Source organism: Oncorhynchus clarkii, chromosome 2 (assembly GCF_045791955.1).
Source record: "Oncorhynchus clarkii lewisi isolate Uvic-CL-2024 chromosome 2, UVic_Ocla_1.0, whole genome shotgun sequence".
NCBI classification, from domain to species: domain Eukaryota; kingdom Metazoa; phylum Chordata; class Actinopteri; order Salmoniformes; family Salmonidae; genus Oncorhynchus; species Oncorhynchus clarkii.
In genome coordinates this window covers 87,778,511-87,791,647 of record NC_092148.1, presented here as the reverse complement: position 1 = coordinate 87,791,647, position 13,137 = coordinate 87,778,511, and positions in this window count along the sequence as shown.

The window sequence follows — 13,137 nt, the reverse complement described above, 5'->3', positions numbered from 1 at the left end:
CATCCATTTGCTTGAGTACCCATTAGTTTAGCAGGCAAATTGTCAGGGTAAGAGGTTACAAATCCTTTCTATGGAGTATATGTCTGTGGCCACAATGCAACAAACTATATTTAGCTTGCATGCTGCACAAACTCTTTTCCCGACTGTAGGCATCCTGGTAACTGCCCAAATAAAGGAAACACTTGAGTAAATGAGGGATACAGTGTTATGGTGTGGGGTGCATTTTTATGGAATGGTTTAGGTCCACTTGTACAATCTATGCCAAGCAGTGGTGACCCATTATTCAAGGCAGGTGGGGCAGGGCTTGCCTGTTTTACATGTTATGTTGGCATTAATACGTGTCACATATCAGTTTGCGTTAATAAAGCTGCATACAAACATTCTCTTTTTTGTTTTCTAGAGTAAGGCAGCTCCAAAATGCAGGTGTTTCAGCCTAGCTCAGTGCTTTCTGTGGTGGTGGGGAGCAGAAAATATGGTGCTCTGTGATTGGCTCAGTGTTCTGTCACTCATGGGGACACAACGTCACCGCCAAGTCTAAGACAAGAGTTACGAAATTCTAGCCCCTTGGGTGCTGCCATAGAGTTACATTAGAAGTGTCTTTCCAAGAAGGCTCAAGGTCATTGGCCACAGATAAAATGACGTCAAATCACGTTATATGTACAGTAGCTTTGATTGGACTGACCATGTCAACCAACTTTCAAAATCTTGGCTAGCAGTCATTATGAATCAAGTCAACAATCTACTGGCAAACCCTTTTTAATCCTTAACATATGAAGATAAATAATGAAGAGAAATGATAGATAAAAATGTATCGATGCTCATAGGCCATTAGACATAAACAACAAGTTGGAAATCGCAAATTCGACAATGAGTGGTTTGGAAGGAATCAGTGACAGTGGCTAACTTTCCAGTTTGAGTGTTTGTTGCAGCTCGAATTCTGTCACTGTACATTTCAAAAGTGCTGAACAAATAGTTATGACTATGTCCGTCCTAGCTCGCTCATTAACGTCTTAATCAAAATTACGGATTGCCTCTCATCCGATTGTCGTCCCTTTTATGCCTTAGTCCGTACATCTCAAATGACAGTAGAAACCACATTTGTTTAAGCAAGTCAGCCATGTCAGTTATGTTTTTAAAGGCAGTAAATGGGGCTGAATGAACTGTTTCACTGCCAGACAAGGCTCCGCTGATAGCCTGGTGTAGCGGTGGTAAGGTGTTGGGACTGCTGTTGGGTCAGCTGATAGCCAGGTGTAGCGGTGGTAAGGTGTTGGGACTGCTGTTGGGTCAGCTGATAGCCAGGTGTAGCGGTGGTAAGGTGTTGGGACTGCTGTTGGGCCAGGTATAGCGGTGGTAAGGTGTTGGGACTGCTGTTGGGTCAGCTGATAGCCAGGTGTAGCGGTGGTAAGGTGTTGGGACTGCTGTTGGGTCAGCTGATAGCCAGGTGTAGCGGTGGTAAGGTGTTGGGACTGCTGTTGGGACAGCTGATAGCCAGGTGTAGCGGTGGTAAGGTGTTGGGACTGCTGTTGGGACAGCTGATAGCCAGGTGTAGCAGTGGTAAGCTGTTGGGACTCTGCTGTTGGGACAGCTTTATGTCGGCCCTAACAGTTTGTGGGCACCGTTTGTCACCGTATAGTGCAATTCATGTATTGTTCAGTGTTGCGTTTTGTTGTGTAGTGGCTTTGCTGGCATGAATCCCAACTAGGGTTGCACATTTTGGGAAATATTTAGAGGTGGAAACTTTCCGTGGGAATTCACGGGAATATACAGGAAATAACGGGAATTAACGGAAATATATGCAAATTAATGTTAATACCATTTAAATGTAGATGTCTTTTGCATTGGATATATTTACCATATCATATGGAGACAGAAACATAAACCTTTTATCTTATCATAAGTAGACATAATTACAAATGATGAAATCCTTCCAATAGATATATAAAAAAAACATTTAAGTTACGAATTTAACTTTAATTAAATGAGTTGACTCTTCACGTGGAATGATTGGAATGATTTCACTGAACAACAAAAGAAAGGGAATATTGAATGACCCTCAATGATCCATCGTATCTCCCAAAAACATTTTCAACATACATCTGTAAAATGATAGTCTAGAAACTAAAGCTTTGGTTGTCTTCCTCTCAGGTTTCCATGTCTTCTCCCTGGACCTCCTCAATGACCACCTCTTGAACATCAGACTCTGAGGCCTCATCTTCATTGTCACTTTCCAACCTTGTTGAGAATGGCTCGTTGTGTGATTCAAAAAGCCTAAAAATTGCCAGGTTGGCCACCAATTTTTCAACCCTTGTATTGGTCAGCCTGTTGCATGCTTTGGTGTGTGTGTTCCCAAACAAGGACCAGTTGCGCTCTGAGGCGACTGATGTTGGTGGGATTTGGAGGATGATGGAGGCAACAGGGGAAAGAGCCTCAGATCCACAAAGTTCCTTCCATCAGGTGGCTGATGAGATATGTGGGCACGACTGCCATATTGCATCTCCAACGCAAAGCCCTTGCTTGGAAGTGTACTTCGCCAGACTGCCAAGAACCTTGCCCTCATCCAGGCCAAGGTGGCGAGACACGGTAGTGATGACACCATAGGCCTTGTTGATCTCTGCACCAGGTTCACTGTTATAAGGTAACTTTTTGATGAATTAAAGCAAAATTCCCCAAATTTACCAGGCTTAACTTCCCATGGAAAATGTCCGACCCTTTGCAACCCTACTCCCCACATAGTTAATTTTTTTTGCCCCACCAAGATTTATATGATAAAATCGCCACTGCTGATAGTAGACCTATGTATTGATACACATGTCATATAGAACACAAATAATGCTGATCCTAGATCTGTTGTGAGGTGCAACCTCTAAAAGAGCATGGGAAAATACCTAACTGTAGAGTTATGAAAAGTATGCTATAGAATATTTATTTCCTTTGAAACCAGTCTCAGGATCCAATTAATGGTAACTATCTGGCCCTGGACAATGAGCAAGAAGCATTGAATGAGGGTGGTTGTGGTGGTGGGGTACATGTAGGTCAGTGGATGGTAACAAATGGGACATTCCTTTGTGCATTGTAATATTCCATTGGTTCCCAGCTAACATGGGAAACTGTTACAGTAACAGTGAATACTGGGAGAGGAATTCCAATATATGTGACACAGTGAACACTGCGAAGATAATTGATGTCCCTCTGAACAGCACTAAAACAGTCAGGCCTGCCTCACTCTTTCTGATGATGGCCTATACCAATGTAATCAAATTCAAACCCATTTGCTATTCAAACCAAATGTAGAGTTTATATTAAAATGTGAGCCTACTATATCTTTGTAATACATGCATTTTATACATATTCAAGGTTAATTGAATTTCTCAATGATTGGACCACAGACAGCCAACGTTATACTGTATAATAGTGCTGCATTTAATATGTTGAAGTTGTTGCCAACAGTTTAAAATAAAATCCCAAACCCCTCATCATTACTCCCATTTGGTCATAATATTGTTGTTTATGAAAAAGCAGGATCCATTCTATTGGATGTATGAGGCAAAGTCAAGGAAATGATGTTAATAAAATCACATAATATGATTACAGGGTCATCATCACATAGACATAGAAATGTATTTAGTACCAACCGTTTGCATGACGTCACTGTAAGTCTAGCAGAAGACCTTAGAGAAAGAAGTCTTCTTACAAAATGAAATCATTCATACCCCAAGGCCGTTTCTGAAACAAAAGGACACACGTCCGATTTATGAGGTACAGAGAGAACACACAGTACTGTGTGTAATTCAAGGACATTAGAATAGATTCGGGTTGAGGGGAGAAGAACTCATCTTTTCCAAGAACAAAGACACGTGTAGATTTGAAATAGTCTGTTTTCAGTTTTCTTACGAATATTACAGAATGCCAGCACGTGACAAAGAGTGGTTGTGTCCGAAATTACACGCTATTACCTACATAGTACACTACTTTTGACCAGACCCTATGACTATAGTGAATAGGGTGCCATTTCAGACAGTGTTTCATCTGATATTATTCAGCATTGCATTGTCTACAATAATAATCCTATTATGTATTCTACAAACTCTCAGAGACAGTGTGGTAGGCCTACAGTAACCAGAGGCTCATCAGTATTAGACAAAGGATAACAGCGGATGCTGAAATGCGAAGAATTTTGATGATGTAATCCTGGAGAACAGCTCTTGCATTCATTTCTGCCTAAATAATTGGCCCAGACAAGCAATCATGGCTAGGCCCATCTAGATTAGACAATGGAGATTAGGAAAGGACATGTTGGCCCTCTGGTAAACATTTTCATATCGCTTGTCGTATTGTAGTCGTACCACAAAATGGGAAAACGTCACAAGAAGTGTTTTGATAAACTGCATGACGTGGGAAGACCTGTGGGGCCCATAGGTCTGGGCCTTCATTCATGAAGAAACTCAGAGAAGGAGTGCTGATGTAAGATCAGCATGATCAAAAAGGTTCAACTGATCCTAGATCAGCACCTCTACTCTGATCAAAACAGTTAAACTGATCCTAGATCAGCACCTCTACTCTGATCAAAACGGTTAAACTGATCCTAGATCAGCACCTCTACTCTGATCAAAACAGTTAAACTGATCCTAGATCAGCACCTCTACTCTGATCAAAACGGTTAAACTGATCCTAGATCAGCACCTCTACTCTGATCAAAACGGTTAAACTGATCCTAGATCAGCACCTCTACTCTGATCAAAACGGTTAAACTGATCCTAGATCAGCACCTCTACTCTGATCAAAACGGTTAAACTGATCCTAGATCAGCACCTCTACTCTGATCAAAATGGTTAAACTGATCCTAGATCAGCACCTATACTCTGATCAAAAAGGTTCAAATGATCCTACCCCATGGCAAGGCACTACAAGTCCCTACACCATGGCAACCCTGCCTCCCTACAAGCTATGGTATTGATCATATTCCGGCCTCTATTAGAAAAGGGGACCGTCTTAAACAGTTAAACCAAATGGAACTTTTTTGGATTTACAAACTACAGGCCACTAAATACCCTGGTTTAAATAAAGATATGGATTTATAAACTACAGGCCACAAAGTACCCTGGTTTAAATAAAGATATGGATTTACAAACTACAGGCCACTAAATACCCTAGTTTAAATGAAGATATGGATTTACAAACTACAGGCCACTAAATACCCTAGTTTAAATGAAGATATGGATTTCTCACCCTTCCTGTAGGGTTGTGATGGGTCCATTTGCTGTCATCTAGTGGACATTTTGCTCTATTGCCTTCAGCTATGTTTAGACTGTTGTTGTTCATGTTTTGCTGTGTTCTAGTGTACTATGGTATATTTAGCTTTCTTATTCTTGACACTTCTCCCAGTCATATTTAAGGTTAGAACTACCTTTCTAAGTGTTCTGATACTTCTAGCTTGGAGTTGTATCTTTATGTTAACGTAGCTACAGCATTTCGCCTTTTAATGTGTATAGTATTGCTTACTAGGTGTGTCCAATACATTTTGTAACCACTCCCTCTTCTAATTAGGGCTAATTGGAAAAGCTGTTCAAAAGAGGACATTGTATTATTTCTTTGTACTCCCTGACGAAGGCCATGCAGCCGAAACGCGTCGGATTTTTAAAACTTTGTTTCTATTGAACATGCCATACAAATAAAAGCATTTTAATTCACTATATGAAGAGTGCCTTGGTCCTCCTTTCTTTTTGATGATCCTAGATCAGCACCTCTACTCTGATAAAAAGGTTAAACTGATCCTAGATCAGCACCTCTACTCTGATCAAAAAGATTAAACTGATCCTAGATCAGCACCTCTACTCTGATCAAAAAGGTTAAGCTGATCCTAGATCAGCACCTCTACTCTGATCAAAAAGATTAAACTGATCCTAGATCAGCACCTCTACTCTGATCAAAACGGTTAAACTGATCCTAGATCAGCACCTCTACTCTGATCAAAAAGGTTAAACTGATCCTAGATCAGCACCTCTACTCTGATCAAAAAGGCTAAACTGATCCTAGATCAGCACCTCTACTCTGATAAAAAAAAGGTTAAACTGATCCTAGATCAGCACCTCTACTCTGATAAAAAAAGGTTAAACTGATCCTAGATCAGCACCTCTACTCAGAGGTTTTACAAATACTTGCCCACTGCCCAGGTTTCCTTGTTATCACTCAGTCAAACGAACTCCTTGGATTCTGCTGGCCCTGTCCTTTGTGTACATCATCATCATCATCTCCTTCATGAATACATCATCATCTCCTTCATGTGTACATCATCATCATCATCTCCTTCATGAATACATCATCATCTCCTTCATGTGTACATCATCATCATCATCTCCTTCATGAATACATCATCATCTCCTTCATGTGTACATCATCATCATCATCATCTCCTTTGTGTGTAGATCAGCTCAGTGAGGCCGTCCATCCATCACCCTGTCTTTTAAAAAATATTTTTATTTATTTAACTAGACAGTCAAGAACAAATTCTTATTTACAATGACGGCCTACCAAAAGGCCTCCTGCGGGGACGGGGGCTGGAGATTAAACATTTAAATAAAGGACAAAACATACATCATGACAAGAGAGACACCGCAACACTACATAAAGAGAGACCTCAGAGGACAACACAGCATGGTACCAACACAGCATGACAACAACATAGTAGCAAAACAAAACATGGTACAAACATTATTGGAAACAGACAACAGCACAAAGGCAATAAGGTAGAGACAACAATACATCACACAAAGCAGCCACAACTGTCAGTTAGAGAGTGTTCATGATTGAGTCTTTGAATGAAGAGATAGGGATAAAACTGTCCAGTGTGAGTGTTTGTTGCAGCTCGTTCCAGTCACTAGCTCCAGCGAACTGAAAAGAGGAGCGACCCAGGGATGTGTGTGCTTTGGGGATCTTTAACAGAATGTGACTGGCAGAACGGGTTTTGTATGTGGAGGATGAGGGCGGCAGTAGGTATATTAAATAGGGGGGAATGAGGCCTAAGAGGGTTTTATAAATAAGCATCAACCAGTGGGTCTTGCGACGGGTATACAGAGTTGACCAGTTTACAGAGGAGTATAGAGTGCAGTGATGTTGTCCTATAAGGAGCATTGGTGGCAAATCTGATTGCCGAATGGTAAAGAACATCTAGCAGCTCAAGAGCACCCTTAGCTGCCGATCTATAAATTACATCTCCGTAATCTAGCATGGGTAGGATGGTCATCTGAATCAGGGTTAGTTTAGCAGCTGGTGTGAAAGAGGAGCGATTACACTAGGGGAAACCAAGTCTAGATTTAAATTTAGCCTGCAGCTTTGATATGTGCTGAGAGAAGGACAATGTACTGTCTAGCCATACTCCCAAGTACTTGTATGAGGTGACTGCCTCAAGCTCTAAACCCTCTGAGGTAGTAATAACACCTGTGGGAAGAGGGGCATTCTTCTTACATTTCTTTTGGAGGTGTTCACAACAAGGTTAATTGTAAAGAAAGCTTGTTGGACACTAAGAAAGATTTGTTGTAGAGCATTTAACACAAAATCCGGGGTTGGGGACAGCTAAGAATAAGACTATCATCTGTGTATAAATGGATGAGAGAGCTTCCTACTGCCTGAGCTATGTTGTTGATGTAAATTGAGAAGAGAGTGGGGTTTAGGATTGAGCCTTGGGGTACTCCCTTGGTGACAGGCAATGGCTGAGACAGCAGATGTTCTGACTTTATACACCACACTCTTTGAGAGAGGTAGTTAGCAAACCAGGCCAAAGACCCCTCAGAGACACCAATACTCCTTAGCCGGCCCACAAGAATATAATGGTCTACCGTATCAAAAGCTTTGGCCAATGCAATAAAAATAGCAGCACAATATCGCTTAGAATCAAAGGCAATGGTGACATAATTTAGGACCTTTACGGTTGCAGTGACACATCCATAACCTGAGCAAAAACCAGATTGCATAACAGAGAGAATACTATAAACATCAAGAAAGCCAGTCAGTTGATTATTGACAACATGGCAAAATAGAAATAGGCCTATAACAGTTAGAATCAGCTTGATCTCCCCCTTTAAATAAAGGAACAACCATGGCTGCCTTCCAAGCAATGGGAACCTCCCCAGAGAGTAGAGACAGGTTAAAAAGGTCAGAGATAGGCTTGGTGATGATAGGGGCTGCAACCTTAAAGAATAAAGGATCCAAACCATCTGACCCAGATGTTTTTTTTTGTAGGGTCAAGTTTAAGGAGCTCCTTTAGTACCTCGGACTCAGTGACCACCTGCAGGGAGAAACTTTGTAGTAGGGCATCGGGGCTAGTCACATTATAAGGGGTTGGAGATGAAGAAATGAAAGACAGGCAATGCGGGGGTGGCAGGGTAGCCTAGTGGATAGAGCGTTGGACTAGTAACCGGAAGGTTGCAAGTTCAAATCCCCGAGCTGACAAGGAACAAATCTGTCGTTCTTCCCCTGAACAGGCAGTTAACCCACTGTTCCTAGGCCGTCATTGAAAATAATAATTTGTTCTTAACTGACTTGCCTAGTTAAATAAAGGAAAAATAAAATAAAAAAATTGCTGAGTCAAATAGGATTTAATGAATTAAAGAGCTCAGCCATGTGCTCCTTGTCAGTAACATCAACATTAAGGGACATGGGCAGCTGTGAGGAGGGTTCATTTCTCTAGGTCTGTAACCGTTTTCCAGAGAGAGAACTGCTCCTTAAAGTAACTAACTTTGGCCTTCCGGATAGCCTGAGTACACTTATTTCTAATTTGCCTGAACGAGAGCAAGTCAGCCTGAGTATGCGTGCTGAGCCTTTCCCCAAATGGAATTCTTAAGGTGGAGTAACTGCCAGATCACGGTCGAACCAGGGGCTAAACCTGTTTTTAATGCTCATTCTCTTTATGTGGGTTTGTTTTAACAATACCACTGAAAATATCAAAAAAGAAGGTCCAAGCGTCCTCGACAGAGGGGATCAAGCTGATTCTATACCAATTTACAGAAGCCAGTTCATGAAGGAAGGCTTGCTCATTGAAGTTTTTTAGCAAGCATCTATCACAAATCAGGACAGGTCATTTCACTGAGCAGCCATTACGAACACAGGCTGTAAAACAGTGATCACTAAGGTCATTACAGAAAACACCAGACTGATACCTATCAGGATTATTTGTGAGTATGACATCTAGGAGAGTTGCCTTTTCTGGGTGTTTGGAGTCATACCTTGTGGGATCAGTAATAATCTGAGAAATATTTAGGGAGTCCCATTGCTTTAGGACTTGGTCAGGTTGTTTAAGCATGTCCCAGTTTAGGTCACCTAGCAGGACAAATTAAGACGTAGCGTGTAAAGGGCCAGGAGAGAGTTTAGGGCAGCTAGGGTACAGGCCGGTGCTGATAGAGGACGATAGCACCCAGCAACAGTCAACAAAGAGCTATTTGAAATTGTAATGCTTAAACCCAGCAAATCAAATTGTTTGGAGCCAGACTTAGTGGGGACAACTGAGCACTGAAGGTGATCCTTGGTAAAGATTGCCACTCCCCCACCTTTGGAAGATCTGTCTTGCCGAAAAAGGATATAACCAGAAAGGTTAACATCAGTACTCAAAACACTCTCTTAACCACGTCTCAGTAATGACCAACACATCTGGATTGGAGCTGTGAATCCACACTTTCAATTGATCCATTTTAGGAGCAGAAATCAGTGAAGCAGATATCAGAGCACAAGTCAGAATTGGGGCTAGAAACAGTGTTGATTTTTTATGACATTTGAATGTGCACCAGATGGCAACAAGATGATATTGTACAGCCATTTCATCAGGTAACATGAATACAAAGCTGGCGAGAGGTGGTTAGAAAAGGATGGGAGGCCAAAAGTCTGTGTAATCAATAGAGAGTCAGAGTCCTGAGTGTGGGAACATAGTCTGTCCCACGGTTGGGTAAACAAGAAAGTTCATAGTTAACAAAGCACACATGAGTGTGAGGCAAATAGCACAAAGCACAGGAAAAAAAGTATAACGACTTGGAGCCAGTCATTGTAAGTTCAGAGACTCACTCACATGATCACTTGAGAGAGGAACTCTCTCGGAGCCCAGTAGGCTGTACAAGTACAATAATCGCCTCCCTGTCTGTCAGGTGAAATACAGTCTGCCATCGAAGAGCGAGGGGTGTGTGCTTTAATGTCAAATGGGACAGTGTGTGTGTGTGTGTAATATGTGTAACCAGGATCTGAATTTTAGTGAATGCTAAAATGCTATTTGGAGAACAGCAAAAACAAGCCAAAATGACTCCTGCCATTATCACAATGCTTGCTGTTGCTTCATTAACCTCTGTCTATCTACAAACACCTAGCTTATTAGCTATATACTAGCCACTACACATTAACTCAGCACCAGAATTAAAAACTAATCATTTAATAAGTACAGAGGGATATGTTAGCAGAAAAAGTATTTTATAAAAAAATCCAATGCGCATGTTTTTATCTCAATATCAAATAATTTGTCTGTAATAATTAAGTACCTTACTGTGGTTGTTTTCAATTAAAATGTAAAAAATAAACTAAAAAGCTTCTTAGCAAAAAGCAATTTCTCAAGTAAGAATTTTGCTTGGACTGTCTGGGACCTGGGTCTAAAATCTAGCTGTTATTTACAGAAAGGTTTGGAACCATCTTATTGGTCTATTAACTAATTTGCCAAAACTCCATCCCACCAACAGCTCCTACACTAAAAGGGAATTATCATAATTTTCACAGTAATTCCAACCTCATAGTGTGGAGATATATAAAACACAGACAAAATCTAACTGTCACCAGTAAGATGAGACCCCAACCAAGTTCCAACATTTTTGTTTTTTCAAATTCGAAAAGAATACAGAGGTCCGGACTTCGGTGTCCTCATATGTAGTTACGGCCCTGAGTGTGTGTACGGGCATGTGTGTGTGTGCGGGCATGTGTGTGTGTGCAGTCACCGTCGAGTCACCACAAAAGATTGACATGCTTATGGTTCATCTGATTGTAACTAGCACCATTAAAGAAAAGCCATAAAATGTGTTGAGGCAACAGTTCATGGTCAACAACACACAGAGACTACAGGAATAAAGACCAGAGAGAGAGACTACGGGAATAAACAACCAGAGAGAGAGTACAGGAATAAAGACCAGAGAAAGAGTACAGGAACAAGCAACCAGAGAGAGTACAGGAATAAACAACCAGAGAGAGAGTACAGGAATAAAGAACCAGAGAGAGAGAGTACAGGAATAAACAACCAGAGAGAGAGAGAGAGAGAGAGAGTACAGGAATAAAGAACCAGAGAGAGAGTACAGGAATAAACAACCAGAGAGAGAGTACAGGAATAAACAACAACAGAGAGAGTACAGGAATAAACAACCAGAGAGAGAGAGAGAGAGTACAGGAATAAAGACCAGAGAGAGAGAGAGAGTACAGGAATAAACAACCAGAGAGAGAGAGTACATGAATAAACAACCAGAGAGAGAGAGTACAGGAATAAAGACCAGAGAGAGTACAGGAATAAACAACCAGAGAGAGAGTACAGGATTAAACAACAACAGAGAGAGAGAGAGAGTGTACAGGAATAAACAACAACATAGAGAGAGTACAGGAATAAACAACAACAGAGAGAGAGTACAGGAATAAATAACAACAGAGAGAGAGTACAGGAATAAACAACCAGAGAGAGAGAGAGAGAGTACAGGATTAAACAACAACAGAGAGAGAGTACAGGAATAAATAACAACAGAGAGAGAGAGTACAGGAATAAACAACAACATAGAGAGAGTACAGGAATAAACAACAACAGAGAGAGTACAGGAATAAATAACAACAGAGAGAGAGTACAGGAATAAACAACAACAGAGAGAGAGTACAGGAATAAACAACAACAGAGAGAGAGTATAGGAATAAACAACAACAGAGAGAGTACAGGATTGAATAACAACAGAGAGAGTACAGGAATAAACAACAACAGAGAGAGAGTACAGGAATAAACAACCACAGAGAGAGTACAGGAATAAACAACAACAGAGAGAGAGTACAGGAATAAACAACAACAGAGAGAGAGTACAGGAATAAACAACAACAGAGAGAGAGTACAGGAATAAACAACAACAGAGAGAGAGTACAGGAATAAACAACAACAGAGAGAGAGTACAGGAATAAACAACAACAGAGAGAGAGTACAGGAATAAAGACCAGAGAGAGTACAGGAATAAATAACAACAGAGAGAGAGTACAGGAATAAACAACAACATAGAGAGAGTACAGGAATAAACAACAACAGAGAGAGTACAGGAATAAATAACAACAGAGAGAGAGTACAGGAATAAATAACAACAGAGAGAGAGTACAGGAATAAACAACAACAGAGAGAGAGTACAGGAATAAACAACAACAGAGAGAGAGTATAGGAATAAACAACAACAGAGAGAGTACAGGATTGAATAACAACAGAGAGAGTACAGGAATAAACAACAACAGAGAGAGAGTACAGGAATAAACAACCACAGAGAGAGTACAGGAATAAACAACAACAGAGAGAGAGTACAGGAATAAACAACAACAGAGAGAGAGTACAGGAATAAACAACAACAGAGAGAGAGTACAGGAATAAACAACAACAGAGAGAGGGTACAGGAATAAACAACAACAGAGAGAGAGTACAGGAATAAACAACAACAGAGAGAGAGAGTACAGGAATAAACAACAACAGAGAGAGTACAGGAATAAACAACAACAGAGAGAGTACAGGAATAAACAACAACAGAGAGAGAGTACAGGAATAAACAACATTAGAGAGAGAGTACAGGAATAAACAACAACAGAGAGAGAGTACAGGAATAAACAACAACAGAGAGAGAGTACAGGAATAAACAACAACAGAGAGAGAGTACAGGAATAAACAACAACAGAGAGAGTACAGGAATAAACAACAACAGAGAGAGTACAGGAATAAACAACAACAGAGAGAGTACAGGAATAAACAACAACAGAGAGAGAGTACAGGAATAAACAACATTAGAGAGAGAGTACAGGAATAAACAACAACAGAGAGAGAGTACAGGAATAAACAACAACAGAGAGAGAGTACAGGAATAAACAACAACAGAGAGAGAGTACAGGAATAAACAACAT